Source organism: Mirounga angustirostris, unplaced genomic scaffold (genome assembly GCF_029215605.1).
Source record: "Mirounga angustirostris isolate CCGP_5_RB_7025 unplaced genomic scaffold, mMirAng1.0.hap1 SCAF_2, whole genome shotgun sequence".
Classification (NCBI taxonomy): domain Eukaryota; kingdom Metazoa; phylum Chordata; class Mammalia; order Carnivora; family Phocidae; genus Mirounga; species Mirounga angustirostris.
Genome location: NW_026991710.1, coordinates 145,141,666 through 145,154,558, shown reverse-complemented (window position 1 = coordinate 145,154,558; position 12,893 = coordinate 145,141,666). Strand labels below are relative to the sequence as shown.

At 38.3% G+C, this 12,893-nt stretch overlaps 1 pseudogene; it reads right to left on the bottom strand.

The window, feature by feature from the left end:
* Nucleotides 1-464: 464 nt before the first annotated feature.
* LOC123848805 (furin-like) lies at nucleotides 465-2,417 on the bottom strand (annotated as a pseudogene).
* Between the last annotated feature and the right edge of the window lie 10,476 nt (nucleotides 2,418-12,893).

The following is a 12,893-nucleotide window of genomic DNA, read 5'->3' as shown; positions in this document are numbered from 1 at the left end:
CCTCCTGAGGCGCACCAGACATGTGGTGCAGGATTGGGGATACTAAAGACCTGAAGAGGTAGCCTTCCTTCTCCTTCAAAATCCTCCTACGCCTGCCTCTCTGCTGCCTGGATGGGGGTGGGGGGACCATTAATGCTTTAGAGAGACAGAGAAGGGGCAAGAGCTGCAGCCAAGTCAGGAATCCTGAGAGAGAAGGGCTGACCCTTTTCACTCCTCAGGGAACTCTGGCTGGCACCTGGACCTTGGAAAGCTGCCTTAAATGTCCCACTCTTTTCTCCACGTGGAGGGGGCCCTGGAGATGGGGTGAGGCCCTCCCCCTCCCCTCAGCTTCTCCTGGGACCCCACCTCAGGCAGTCAGGCAGTCCAAGGGTAGGATAGGAAGCAGTCTGTGCCCCTCTTGCCTCCCATCTGGATTCCAAACCCAGTCCCAAGATAAAAAATATGTATATATATACTTTGATGAATTAAAAAATGCCCGAAGAGGGGGATGGGCTTGAAGGGTCAGGCACTAGGTGCTCATGGTCTTTGAGAAAGGTGGCCCTCTTGCCCTGGCCCTCATCCTCTTCTGAGTCAGATGGGCACTCTTCCTGCCAGGCTTCAGGTGAAGGAAGCCTCTTGTAGAAGATGAGGCTACAGTCCACAGCGTACACCTTCACCCCCAGAAGCTGAGCTTGAGTGCAGCTGTTGGACCAGGAAGACAGTGATGAAAACCATCATGATGAAGGTCCAGCTGAAGCCAGCCACCACCTCAGGCAAATGTGAGGGCAGCAGCCCTGCTGTTTGCCCTTAGCCGGTACTCCACCTCCACCTCCAGGGGCAGCTGCTGCTTGGGGACTCAAGGCTGCTCTTACTCTACTGAGAGCACATCTGCTCCATGGGTTTAGGGAGGCATGGCGGGGGCAACGGAGGCAGTTCATGGGGGTTTGCCCTGGCATGTGGCAAACAAGGTGTGGCAGGGGGCACAGACGCTGACCCAGATGATCTCCACGTCTTTCTCAGTGCTATAGTGTGTATTGATGACTTGGAGATTGAAGCCTGTTGGGCAGTGCTGGACACAGCTCTTCTGGTGCAGGGAGAGGCCTTCCTGCATACCACACAGGCCTGGTTGGAAGTGAGGGTCTTGTAGTTGCTGCTCTCAGGAGGTGTGTGCAGACCCTCAGGGCCATGACACAGCACAAGGGTGAGCTTAGTCAGTGTCCCACAGTTGGCTTTGCTGGTGTTTTCAGTCTCCAGGACCCACTGGCCAGAGGGGTCCTCATTCCAGGAATGGGTTATCATGAAGGCCCAGTTCTTAAATTCATCTGTGGAATAATTGTCTGACCTGGCAGCCAACAAGGTGGAGCAGGTGCCCATGGGGCTGCCCAGGTGGATGACCAGGTTGCTATGGCGATTATAGACAGGGTGAGGCAGGTCTGTGCATGCTCCAGTTGTGTGATATGGCTGAGCTCCCCCAGTCTTTTGCACCTCAGGCTGCTTCCTGATGTCCTTGGGCTCAGTGAAGATATCCCTGATGCACTTCCTCTGGGGTACCACTGTCGTCCTGTTCTAAGCCAGGGTCACTATAGCATCTGTGTCCAACAGCCTGTAGCCATATGAATGGCTCACTTTTTGGCCCACACCATTGGTGACCCAGTCATTAGCAATGAGGTAGGCTGGCTTTGAGGTCCCACCAGGCAAAGTTCTTTTTGGCTTCAAGATGAGAGTGATGGTGCCAGCTGCCAATGGGGCAGAGGCCTAGGTGCCCCTGTGAGACTCTGTATACTTCTGCTGCAAAGTCCCTAGTCATTGTAGACCATGCCTATGCCACAGATGCTGTTGTTGGTCACCTTAGTCTCCTGTTCTACACACCATGTGCATGCCAGTTGTCATTCATCTGTGTGTACTGAGGCTGGGGGTCGGGGTCCTGGTCATTGACTTTGAAGCTGGCCCCAGGATCATAATTGCCTGGTAAGTCTGGGTGATTCTTCTCGATGCCATCATCCAGAATGGAGACCACAATGCCATACTCCTGTAGTCCTGAGCCCAGGCCTCCTTCATAGGTGATGCCAGACAAGTACCATGGCTGGGGAAACTTGGTGTCCCTGGGTTCCTAGTACACATCCCTTTTGGCCCAATGCTTTGCCACCTGCTGCTCCAGCCACTCTACTTGAGGCCCCCTCTACAAGCCACTGTGCTGCAGGTGGTGAGGCAACAGGGACTGCTTTGTCACCTCTCCATGCCAGAAGTGGTAATAGTTGCTGAGATCTGGCCCAGAATGAAGAAGCCATGCTTCTGTGCCAGGCTGACAGCTACAGCTAGGCCTCCTGGAAGGCCCACACAGGTGTTGGTGTAGACCTTCTTGCCAAGGGCATGGCCGCCAGCAGGACCAAGGCTCCTGCTACTGCTACCACCCATAGCAAACAGGGCCTCAGCTCCATGGTGGGGGACAGGTGGCCAGGACCCCGGAGCCCCCAGCCTCCCTGACCTGGTCATAGTGCCTTGGCTTGCACGTGCATGCCTCCTCATTGCCTGTGGCCTGGGCGCTTACTGGCAGGACCATGGGACAGAGTAGAACAGGGCCGTGAGGAGAGGAGGAGGACTGACAGCTCCAAGGGAGCCAGAGGTTAGGTGTAAGTTTTCCAAGTGGGTGCTGTGGTTGTTCATGTGTGTCTGGTGAAGCAGAGAGCCCTATTTCAGGGGGGCTTAATGCCCTCCCTCACCAGAGAGCAGTGTCACCACAGGGAGGCTGGGCGGGTGGTTTCCACCCAGCCAGCTACCAGCGTAGAGTGTGCCCTGAGCTGGGACTCCAGCTCCATAGCGGGCTCCTCTTCTATTTTTTTGGAAGAGTTTTAGAAGAATTGGTGTTAATTCTTTTATGAAAGTATGATAGAATTTCCCAGAGAGGCCTCTGGTCCTGGACTTTATTGAGAGTTTTTTGATTACTGATTCAATTTCCTTTCTAGTAATCCATCTGTTCAGATTTCCTATTTCTTCATGGTTTAGTCTGAGTGGGTTTCATGTTTCTAGGAATTTGTCCATTTCTTGTAGATTGTCCAGTTTGTTAGCATGTAAGTGTGCCTAACAGTCCCTTATGATCATTTGATTATTTTGTGTATCAAATGATATACAGTAATGTCTCATTCATTTCTAATTTTATGTATTTTGATCTCTTTTTTCTTAGCAAATCTAGCTAATGGCTTGCCTGTTTTGTTTGGATTAGCCCTTAGTCTCATTAATCTTTTCCATTATTTTTTGGTCTCTATTTCATTTATTTTCACTCTGACCTTTGTTTCCTTCTTTGTACTAAGATTTACTTTGTTCATTTTTTTCCAGTTCTTTGAGGTATAAAGTCAGATTGTTTATTCAAGCTTTTCATTTTTGTTTTTGTTTTTTTTTAAGTGTACCTGTTTATCACTATGGATTTGCTGTAGAACTGCTTTTTCTGGATCTCATTAGTTTTGGAATGTTGTATCTCCATGTTTGTTTCAAGATTCTTTTTATTTCTCTTTTTATTTCTTCTTTGACTCATTGGTTGTTCAGTAACATGTTGTTTTGTCTCCATATATGTCAATGTCCAGTGTTTTTTTTTTGTAACTGACTTCTAGTTTCATACCATTGTGGTTGGAAATGATGCTTGACATGATCTCTATCTTCTTAAATTTATTAATAATTGTTTTGTGACCTAACATATAATCTAGAAAATATTCCATGTACACTTGAGAAGAATGTGTGTTCTGTTGATTCTGGAAGGAATGTTTTATAAATATCTGTCATGTCCTTCTAATCTAATGTGTCATTTAAAGCCATTGTTTCCTTAGTGATTTTCTGTCCATTGTTGAAAGTGGGGTATTCTTCTATTATTGTATTGCTATTTATTACCTAAGATCTGTTAAATTTGCCTTATATATTTAGGTTCTCCTATGTTTTCTGCGTCTCATGTTGATTTTTCTATTTGATTTTTAAATATTCTCTTTTCTAAAATCTTTTACATACTATGTACTAATATTTTCATAGATTTTGTTTTAAATATATTCTCTCAATTTAGAGTCTATAGTTTTTGCATTGTACTCTGTTCCCTGAATTTGATAGTTATTGTCTAGTAATACTATCATAATCAAAATGTTGAAAATTTAAATTCCCTCCAAAGTTCCCTATAATTACTTTGCAATCAGTTTAACCCTAATCCCCAGCCCCTGGTAACCAGTGATGTTTTCAGTTTCTATAATTTTGCCTTTGGCAGAATGTCATATAAATGGAATCATGCAGTGTAAGTTTTGGGTCTGGCTTCTTTTACTTACTTAACAAAATACATTTGAAATATACTTATGTTGTTACTTTTTCAATAGTTTTTCTTCCCTTTTATTTGTAAGTATTACTATCATACAAATGTTCCACAGTTGTTTACATATATATCAGTTGAAGGACATAAGGGTTGCTTTTATTTTTTGAGGAAATAAAGCTGCTGTAAACATTCAGATAGGTTTTTGTATGAACGTGTTTTCATTTCTCCTGAAGAAATACCCAAGAGTGGGATAGCTGGATTATATGGTACATATATATTTAACTTTATAAAACATTGGCAAACTGTCTTCCAAAGTGGCCCTGCCATTTTAGTTTTCCACTAACAAGGTATAAGGATTCCAGTTGATCCACATCCTTATCTACATTTATTATGAATATTTGGGGGGGTTTTGCCTATTTTTCTCACTTTAGTCATTCTAGTAGCTGTGTAGTGGTATCTTATTTTAGTTTTATTTTGCATTGTGACATGACTAATAATGTTGAGTATCTTTTCATAGGCTGATTTTTCATCTTCCTTGGCAGAGTCTGTTTATATCGCTTATCCATATAGTCAATAAGGCGTTTTTTTAAATGTTATGCTTGAAAATTCTTTATGTATTTTGAATACAAATCCTTTTCAGAACTGTGATTTGGACATTGTCATTTGAAGATCAAAAGTTTTTTTTTTTATTTCTATAAATTCCAGTGGATCATTTTTTCTCAAATGGATTGTGTTTTGTTACCATATCTAAAAACTCCTTGCCTAAACCATGGATGGTCACACAGATTTTCATGTACAAGTTCTTCTAGTTTTAGAGTTTTAAATTTAAATTTAGGTCTAAGATCTATTTTGAGTTAATTTTTGCTTAACTTGTGAGTTATCTGTTGAGGTTTATTTCTAATTATAACAGGATTATTTGTTAAAAATACCATCATTTCTCCATTTAATTATCTTTGCCCTTTTTGAAGAAATCAGTTGATTACATTTGCATGGGTCTGTTTCTGCATTTTGTGTCCTATTTCATTGATCTGTTCTAATCTGTTCACCAATACTATTCTGTTTCCATTACTATGCCTTCAAATTGTCTTGAAATCAAGTGTGAGTCCCCTAACTTGTTCTTTTTATATTTGTTTTGACTATTTCTGTTTATCTGCTTTTTAATATAAATTTAGTATCAGCTTGTTGATATTTACCTAAATAAAGTTTTCTGGGATTTTTGTTGGGGTTGTATAGAAACAATAGGTAATATTGGGGAAAATTTACATCTTAACAATCTTGTGTCTTCAGATACATGAACATTATATATTTCTCTTTTTACTTAGGTATTTTAAATCTTATTTTATTCAAGTTTTTTTTTTTTTAGTTTTCAGTATACAGAATATATATAGACATCTCTATATATTGATCCATTGCTAGATTTATACCTAAGTATTTTTATTTTTATGTGTTACTTTTAAAGGTTTTTCTTTTCATTTTGATTTGCAGATGTTCATTGCTATTACATGGGAATGCAATTGACTTCTGTAGTTTGACCTTGTATTTTGGGACCTAGCTGAACCTACTAGTTCCAGGCACTTTTTATAGATTATTTGGAATTTTGTGGACTCTTTAGAATTGAGTAATCTGTGAATAGAGGTCATTTTACATATTCCTTTTCATTTTGTATGTACTTTTTCAATCGATGAACTAAATTTGATTTGTTAACACTCGGTTGAGGCTGGTCATAAGTATCTTCATGAAAACTCTTTAATATACTTTTCTTATAATGTCAATGTGTAGTCTTAGTATTTGGGTCATCATGGCCTCATAAATGACTTTGGAAGTGTTTCCTCTATTTTCCAAACAAGACTGGAGAATTAGTGTATTTCTTTTTTAAATATTTGGTAGATTTCATCAAAGAAACCATCGGCACTTAATTTAAAAAAATTTTTTTGACAGAAAATTTTGAACTACAAATTAAATTTTTTAATAGACATATGGTTATTCAGGGTATCTATTCTACCTGAGTGAGTTTTATAGTTTGTGTCTTTCAGGGAGTTTCTTCATCTAATGTGCCAAATCTATGGGCACAGAGTTTTTTGGTATTCATTTTTATCCTTTAAATGTTTGTAGTGTCAGTCATGATGTTCCCTAATTCACTTCTGATATTGTTAATTTGTTTCTCTTATTTTTTTTATTGTAGTTGACACATAATGTTACATTAGTTTCAGGTGTACAAGATAGTGATTCAAAAAACCTATACATTATGCTATGCTCACCACAAGTATAGCTACTATCTGTCCCAATACAAGATTATTACAATATCAATGACTATATTCCCTTGTTGTACCTTTTACCCCTAACTTATTCACTTCATAACTGGAAGCTGGTACCTCCAACTCTCTTTTACACATTTTTTTCCATCCTCTCTGGCAACCATCTGTTTGTTCTCTGTATTTATGGATCTGTTTCTGCTTTTTGCTTATTTATTTATTTTTAGATGCTACATATGGGTGAAATCATACTGTTTTTCTCTTTTCCTGTCCTATTTCACTTAGCATAGTAACCTTTAGGTTCATCCATGTTGTTGCAAATGGCAAGATCTCTTTTTATGGCTGAGTAATATTCCATTGTATATGTATATATACATACCACTTCTTTATCCATTCATCTATTGATGGACACTTGGGCTGTTTCCATATCTTGGATATTGTAAATGATCCTGAAGTAAACATAGAGGTGCATACATCTTTTTGAATTAGTGTTTTTGGGCTTTGGAGGGAGGGAAGGAGTAAATACCTAGTAATATATTACTGGATCACATGGTATTTCTATTTTTAATTTTTTAAGGAACCTCCAAACTGTTTCCTTCAGTGGTTGTACCTATTTACATCCCTACCAGCAGTGCGTCAGAGTTTCTTTTTCTCCACATCCTTGCCAATACTTGTTTCTTTTCTTCTCATTCTGACAGGTGTAAGGTGATAGCTCATTGTGGTTTTGATTTGCATTTCCCCAATGACTAGTGATGTTGAGCTTGTTTTCATGTGCCTATTAGCCATCTAGATGTATGTTTTCTTTGAAAAAATGTCTAGTCAGGTCCTCTTCCCAGTTTTTAATTGGATTTTTTTCTGTATTGTGTTGTATAAGCTCTTTATATATTTGGATATTAACCCCTTATTGGATATATCATTAGCAAATATCTTCTCCCATTTAGTAGGTTGCTTTTTTATCTCAGATTTTTTTTTCTGTGCAAAAGCCTTTTATTTTTTTTTTATTTATTTATTTTTAAAGATTTTATTTATTTATTTTGACACAGAGAGAGAGACAGCGAGAGAGAGAACACAAGCAGGGGGGAATGGAAGAGGGAGAAGCAGGCTTCCCGCCGAGCAGGGAGCCCGATGCGGGGCTCGATCCCAGGACCCTGGGATCATGACCTGAGCCGAAGGCAGATGCTTAACGACTGAGCCACCCAGGCGCCCCCAAAAGCCTTTTATTTGGGTATAGTCCCAATAGTTTATTTTTGTTTTTATTTTTCTTGCCTAAGTAGACCTATCTAGAAAAATGTTTCTATGACTGATGTCAAAGAAATTATTGCCCATGTTTTATTCTAGGAATTTTATGGTTTTCTGTCTCACATTTAGATCTGTGGTCCATTTGGAGTTTATTTCTGTGTATGGTATAAGGAAATGGTCCAGTTTCATTCTTTTGTATGTAGCTATCCAATTTTCCCAGCACCATTTATTAAAGAGACTGTCTTCTCCATATTATATATTCTTTTCTTTGAAATAGATTAATTGATCATATACATGTTGGTTTATTTCTGGGATCTCTATTCTTTTCCATTATTTGTGGGTCTATATTTGTGCTAGCATCATCTTGTTTTGATTACTAAAGCTATGTAGTATATTTTGAAATCTGGGATTATGATACCTCTAGCTTTTTTTTCCGCTCAAGATTGCTTTGGCTTGGCTATTGAGGATCTTTTGTGGTTCCATAGAAACTTTAGTATTATTTGTCCTAGTTCTGTGAAAAATTCTATTGGTATTTTGGTAGGGATTGAATACATAGGTTGCTTTGCATAGGATGGATATTTTAACAATATTAATTTTTCCAATCCATGAGCATGGAATATTTTTCCATTTGTTTGTGCTGTCTTCAGTTTCTTTTACCAACATCTTATAGTTTCAGAGTATAAGTCTTTTACTTCTTTGGTTAAGTTTATTCCTATGTTTTTGGTTTTGTTTTGAGTTTTTTGGGGGGTGGTACAATTGTAAATGGAATTTTTTTCTTAATTTCTCTTTCTGCTACTTCATTATTGATAGAAACAATAGATTTCTGTGTATTAATTTTGTATCCTGCAAATCCTACAACTTTACTGAATCACATTTATTAGTTTTAATAGTTTAGGTGTTTTTTTTTGTTGTTGTTTTTTGGCATCTTTAGGTTCTTCTATGTAGAATAGTATTCATCTGCAAATAGTGATAGATTAACTTCTTCTTTACCAAACTGGATGTTTTTTATTTCTCTTTATTGTCTGATTGCTGGGCTAGGACTTCCATATGTTGAATAACAGTGGTGAGAGTGAACATCATTGTCTTTTTCCTGACCCTAGAGGAAAAGCATCGTTTTTCACAATTGAGTGTGATATTAGCTATTGGTTTTCATATATGGCCTTTATTATATTGAGGTATGTCCCCTCTAAATCCACTTTGTAGAGAGTTTATATCTTGAATGGATGTTGAATTTTGTCAAATACTTTTTATGCATTGAGGTGATCATGTGATTGTTACTCTTTGTTTTTTAATGTGTGTTATGTTGATTGATTTGCAAATATTCAGGCATCCTTGCATCCCCAGAATAAATTCCACTTGATTGTGGTAAATGAACCTTTTAATGTTTATTGCATGCAGTTTGCTAATATTTTGTTGAGGATTTTTGCATCTATATTCATCAGGGATATTGGCCTGTACTGTTTTGTTTGTTTTTGTAGTGTCTTTGTCTGATTTTGTTACCAGGGTACTGTTGGCCTCATAGAAAGTATTTGGAAGCTTTCCTTCCCCTTCTATTTTTTGGAATAGTTTGAGAAGGATAGGTATTAACTTTTTATGTGTTTGGTAAATTTCACCTATGGGTTCAAGCCAGGGGTTTCCAAGGGAGCTCTACACAGAGGGCACCCTCGTAGAGTGGCTGGAGCCCAAAGCAGGTGTGAGCCAGGAGATACCAGAGCATTCATGCTGAGGGTGCTCTAGCAAGCTATCTGAAGCTGAAGGACCTGGAGTGTTTTGGAGTGCTTTGCACCTGTATCACCTTTGCATGATGGCTAGGGCTGTAGTGAGCACTGACCAGAGGTGTCCCCGTGTGCACTGTGCAGGGGGCAGCCTTGGTGGAATGGCTGGGGCTAGGACTCACAAAGCAGTTGGCTGGTTAGGACACCAGGACCCTGCTCCCATCCACACTATCAAGATGGAGAAGGAATGTAAGCCATAGCATTCACCAGCCCCTCTGACGCAGAGAGAATTCTAGCAGCTCCCTTGCTGCTGTTTGGCAGGATTCTAGGGTTCATTCCTTTGTACTTGAGTTGCTCTTTTAAACAGCAGCTTTTTTCTATGCCCAAGGACAGATAAATCTACTCACAGACCTTCAGTATTATCTCTCTTCACTGCATCAGTAGCTTTGGGGCTGGGGGTTCCCCTTGTTATCATGTTTCCAGGTCTCTTGTGATTCTCTGTGTGGTTTCTCTATCTTTTCTTGTTGGCAGATTTTCAGTCAGCCATCAGTTCCTCTTCAGGAGGAATTGCTCTAGAAATAGAAACAGATTTGGTGTGTTAATGGAGGAGGTGAATTCTTCCTGTGTCACCATCTTGGACCCTTTCCTTCTCATTTAAAAAAAAAAAAGTCTGGTTGGAGATTTATCATTTTATTAATCTCAAAAAACAGACTTTGCTTTCATTGATTATTCCCTATTGTGTTTGGTTTTCAAAATCATTGATTTTTTTCTTTTATTAAATTATTTTTCATTTGCTTTTTTTTGTGTTTAATTCATTCTTCCTCCTATACTTTCTTGAAATAGAGGCTTAGAGTACTGATTTGATCCTTCTTTTTAAATGTAAGCATTCAGTACTATCATTTCTCTCCTAACACTGCTTTAGCTGTATCTCCAACATAGAGTACATCATTAGTTTTTGATGTGTTGAACAATTAGTTGCGTATAACACCCAGGGCTCATTCACAACACTTGCCCTCCTTAGTACCTATCCCCCACCCTGTCCCTTCTGTAACCTTCAGTTTGTTTCCCAGAGTCCAGAGTCTCTCATGGTTTGTCTCCTTCTCTGATTTCTTCCCATTCAGTTCTCCCTCCCTTCCCCTATGGTCTTCTGTGCTATTGCTTATGTTCCACATATGAGTGAAACCATATGATAATTGTCTTTCACTTAGCATAATCCCCTCCAGTTCCATCCATGTTGATGCAAATGGTGGGTATTCATCCTTTCTGATGGCTGAGTAATATTCCATTGTATATACGAACCACACCTTTTTTGTTCCATTTAAAATATTAAAAAAATTGGGGCTCCTGGGTGGCTCAATAGTTAAGCGTCTGCCTTCGGCTCAGGTCATGATCTCCAGGTCCTGGGATCGAGCCCCGCATCAGGCTCCCTGCTCAGCGGGGAGTCTGCTTCTCCCTCTCCCTCTGCCTCTCCCCACTGCTCCTACTCTCTCTATCTCTCTGTCTCAAATGAATAAATTAAAAAAAAAATAAAATAAAATATTAAAAAAATTATTTTGAGCCTTCCACTATGATCTCAAAATTTTGCATTGAGGTTTCTTTTTTCTGGAATGTTATTCCTCCAAATGTCCTTACATTTTTCTTCTTCATGTTTTTAAGTTATTATTCAAATGTCATTTTCCCAGTGATGATGGCCATCTTATTTAAAATTATAACCCTCCAGCATTATTTATTTATTTTAGAGAGAAAGAGAAAGACAGAGACAGACAGAGAAAGGGGCAGGGAGAGGGCAGAGAGAAACCCAAGCAGACTCAGCCTGAGCATGGAACCTGCCACTGCTCTGCCAACCCTGAGATCCCGACCTGAGAAGAAACCAAGAGTACTTTTAATCCTACTTTACAGATAAGAAAATGTAATCTCCAAGAATAAAGCAATTTACACACTTCATAAAGTTAAGAGTGAGACAGAAAGTGGGACTTTAAAAGTTCTTATTTACAAACCTAGACCTTTACAACATACACATATATCCAGGAAGCAACAGACATGAGAATTGCAAATATGGACCTCAACAAACTTACATTATATACATATTCATTATATATGCATACATGACATAATTAGTTTATGGAGAGATCTATAAAAATGTCTAACTATAAATAATATTAAAATTAAATTTATTAATAGAAAAATTAGAACTGTCTAAATTTAAATTATAAATCATTGGAATCGGTAGTTAGAGGAACATGCTGATACTCCTTTTTCAAATAAAATTTGAACAAAAACTTAAATATAGGTCACATTTCTTTAAGGTGTATTTTAGAATGATTATATTATCATTTCAGTAGCCAGGCAACATTGTGGCCCTGACATATTCCAACTCTCAAAACATAGCCAAGGGCATCTTAATTCCCCTGAGACATTATTATTTCTAATAACCAGATTTCCAGAGTTACATTACCATTACAGAGCTTCATTAATATGTGGGATGTATTTAACTCTCAGCAAAATTTTACTAAAGTTTGTCAGATGTTCCCTTGTGTGTTTGGAAGAATAATGAGCAAATCAGAATATTTTTCCAAAATTAGCTTCAATCTCTGCTAAATTAGCCCCCAAGAAAACAAGAACAACAAAAAGTCATAGATAAAAATGCGAAATTATAGGAATGGGTTTCTCTACTATTTTAAATAGTGTTTCCCAGCTTCATGGAGTTTTGGAAATTTTTAACAGCAATTCAAAATTATGTGATCAACTCTTTTATATTTTTGGTAGATTGTTTATTTCTTTCTGCTAAAAATACTCAGAACAATTCTCCTTCATAAATGCCAACTATTATCCCTTTCAATCATTTTCAAAAGGATGCAATAGTACCATCTTAAACTTATCCTTCTAAGGATTGTTTCCAATTCCAAGTTTCTGCCACATGCAAAATTAATCACATCTATCACAACTAAAATAACTAGAAAGCCATGCCAAGATCTGGATAAATAACTGCAAAGAGCTATGGGTTTTTTTTAATCTTTATTAACACATACCAGAGAAATGTTTAAAGAGAGATTTTAAGAAGAAGCCATATTAAATGAGACAGTGATTACTAGAATCTCAGTAACTCCTTATAGTGCTATTTAAAGAACAAATGAGGTAAAAATAAAGAAAATGAAATTAATGGAAGGTATGATAAAAGAAAGGGGAAGGAAGAACTAACATCTTTTTTCACCACTTAGTTCTCCTCTTTCACCTTAAGCTAGTCCTTGTCAACCACTTTGCTGGTTCCTCCTCATTTCCTAATCTCTAAAATGTAAAGTCTCCCAGACTTTATTCTCTAAATCCTTCTATTTAACTATATAAACTCTCCACATGATCTCTACCAGTCTCTTGGATATAAATACCACTACGCTATTTACTTTCAAATAATATCTCAAGTATATACTT